Source organism: Meriones unguiculatus, chromosome 11, assembly GCF_030254825.1.
Source record: "Meriones unguiculatus strain TT.TT164.6M chromosome 11, Bangor_MerUng_6.1, whole genome shotgun sequence".
NCBI lineage: Eukaryota > Metazoa > Chordata > Mammalia > Rodentia > Muridae > Meriones > Meriones unguiculatus.
Genome location: NC_083359.1, coordinates 8,519,806 through 8,523,279, shown reverse-complemented (window position 1 = coordinate 8,523,279; position 3,474 = coordinate 8,519,806).

Sequence of the window (3,474 nt, the reverse complement as noted above, 5' to 3'; positions counted from 1 at the left end):
AGTAGAGTTTGCTGAAGTCATCTTCTTTGGGTAGTTGACCTCTTTGGGGGTGCAGACAGCTCCCCCATCTACTTAAGGGGTTCTTTGACAAGATTTCTATCAGAAAATTTAGAACTGCTTCAGTGGTGAGTCGGGGAACGCATTCGTGCAGTAAGGCCTTCGTACAGCGGAATTGAGAATGATGTCCAAGGGTGCTTATTTCTCTGCGTGTTATAGTACAACCGATTCGCCTGCCCTAGTCCCTCGAGGCCTGGGCACCCTCACACAGACTTTGGACTTCCTGACTTTTACATTTACCGACACTTTTGATGAACACTAACTTTGTGAGAGAAGGGATGTTATCATCTTTGAACAGCAAAAGAGAAAGAGCCATCCGGGTACTTGACATTCTTTAGGTGAGGCTGGGATTAAAAGCGTGTGCCACCCCTGCCAGGCTTACAATTTGTTCTTTGTTCCTTTTTTCCATTGTCCGTCTTGTCTCCTACTGCCTCTTGCTGGTCCCTTCTTCTCTTAGTCCTCTCCCTAATTTCATGTCACATGTATTCCATTACTTTCTCTTTTTTTTTTTATTCCTCTTTTTCCCACTTCCATAAGATGTTTTTTTGGTCAGTCTCATATTCCACTTTGAAGTTTCATGATACAGGTTTACGAATTAGTAATTATGAAGTTTGTATTTCTGAGCCTGGCTTATTTCACTTAACATGATGATTTCCAGGACTGTTTTGCCTTCCTGAAAAACAAACAAACAAACAAAAAAACCCCTCATAATTCCATATTTCTTTATAGAGGAATAAAAGCCCATTGTGTAGTTACATCTCTCTTTCTTTGTTTAAGCTTCTGTTGATGGACATCTAAGCTGGTTCCATTTCTTAGCCATTGTGGATAGTGCATCAGTCAACATGGATGCATAAATCTTCCCGGTATGTTGGCCCAGAGCTCTGGTATATACCTCGAAGTGGTATTGCTGGGTCATGCAGTATGTATATACAGTAGGTCATAAAGTAGTTTGCTTTAATTAAAATATTTTAAATTACGTGTGTTTGCGTACATGGGGGGATTATTATTATTATTATTATTATTATTATTATTTTTGCCCTTCTATGTCTAGTTTCACTTAGCATGGTGTCCTTAGGCTCATTTCTGCTATAGCATACAACAGTGTTTTGTTTCCTTTTAATATGAAACAATATTCTCCATTATATACATATACATACTTCATTGCCCATTCATCTGTTGATGACACTTAGGTTCATTTGTCTTTTGGCCGCTGTAAACAATGCTGCTTTGAGCATGGTGCACCAATGTGGCCTTGAACTTTGAGATAATTATGGATCCACATGTATTTGTAAGTGATAGTGTAGGTAACACACACACACACACACACACACACACTCTCAGGCTTGTGCACACATTTGGTTCTATTCAGTTTTAGCATCTGTGTAAGCTCATATACCCAGCACTAAAATAGGACATAGAATAAGGAGCCATTGTATTATTAGGTCATGCATTCAGCCCTAGGTTTCAAATCCTGTTCTTAGAGCACGAGAGAGAAGCTCTTTAGCCATAGCTTCTGGGAGGATAAACGAGGCAGGGCGTTGGTATGATGCCAGCCTCATGTCCGGTGTCTCTGGACTGCATGTATTTTCACATCTTCTCCTTGCCAGTAACCAACAGGCATAATGGTGCCACCCATCACCACATTCCTTGTCCAACCCCAGCGGGTGGCTCCTTAAATGGAATGCTTCCACAGGAACAGTGATGTCTGACAGAATGAAAGAAACAGTTAAAATGTACTTTAATGTCTACTTTAATAAATCCAGCAGAGAATAACATTATCATCTCATTGTGTAAACGGTTTCAGTTTCAATGTAAACATTCACTGGGCCAGTTTCCATTCTGTTCTTTGTATTCGTCTTGGGTATCTGGCATGTATTTTGTACTTACAGCATGTCTTAATTTGACCTGGCCGGTGTGACCACCTTCTGTCAGAGGAGACAGTTAACGCTATCAATGAGATCATCTGGCTTGGAAGGTACTCAAGGAGGTTGCCAGAAATATACCAACTTTGCTTGGGGGCTCTGTTACCTTGGTGACCTACTCTTCAGGAACCCTGTTAGATTCACCTGTTTAGTGACACTGGCATGAAGCCTGCCTTTGAGGCTCTGAGAAAGAGCCTGAGGTCCTGAGATGCACATTAACCTTTGTAGAGAAGGTGGGGGCGAAATCAGCTGGGAGAAGTGTTTAAGGGAATCCCAGACTGGAGAGGAGTGGATTCCTGGAACCCGACAGCTCTGGATGTTGCTATAATTCCCTGAGCCAAGGGACTTTGGGATTCCACTTGGGTCATCTGGGCTGGCTTCTCACATCCTCCAGTGTGAGGCAGGCTCTCTACCACGCGGACACTTCTATTCCAGCATTTCACCCAGGAGTTGGCAATGCCACCCACACCTAGCCACCGAACAGATAGATGGAATACCAGCTGCCCACAGCCCTACTGTGTCAGCTAAAAAGCACCCTAAAAATGGGTGGCTGGAGACAAAGTCCTCTGTCTGCTGCAGTCGGGGACAATGTCTACCACAGCCCACGCTTTCACTGTGGGAACATTTCTTGCTATAGTAACACTCTGGAGAGACTGTTATATGGAGCTTCTGTAAAATGTGTAGCCTCGTGGGCCTGCGGCCGGTGGCTCTCTTTGGAGACGCTTTTCATGGTGGTATTTTCATGCAAATCTGCCTTCTACCCACCCACCCTTGACCCAAACAGCTCTTCCCAAGCAAGCCTAGCAGGCGCACAGAGCGTTTAACGTGGTGGCTTGAAAAGTGTGTGCAGGGAAATCTGGTGTGTTTTACAGAGTGGATCAGGTGTTGTGCATGACCAAGGCCAACATTAGCTGCTGTCCTCCCCTCCCCCCCACTTCTGTCCTGTGGCTCCCCTAAATGACATACGCGCTTCCATTGGGTGGGAATTCTCCAGCGGCCGCTGCGCTATGATGTCTGGTTTCAGGGTCACAGCATTCAAGTTCCAGTGTCATCTATGGCACTTGGGTCTAAGAAGACTTCAGTTTCCCCACTTAGAAACAGCGCCATTAAACTTTGCAGGACCCACGCTACAGCCAGCTTTTCTGCTATGCCAACAACCTGGACAAACTAGAGTGAAATTATGTCTGTATGCTCCCAGCCTCCAGGTCTGGATATAAAGAGAAGGCTCCTGAGGAAGCCACCCTACAGTTAGTTAAACAGCAGGCCCTGCGTGGACAAATAGCGGCAGGAGATACGGTTCTTATGTCGGCATCCATACCCCCGGTTGATCACACTGAGGCCTGTGGTCCTCTCAGAAACCCAGGATCTCAGCCCAGGGCTCACCTGAAGGAGGTAGGCTGGCCTGCCGCTCCACAGTCAATTGCGGAGCTAGTGAGTGTAGGCATTAACTGCCTCTTCCAGGAACGCGTTCACAGAAAGTCTCTTAAGAGCCGGG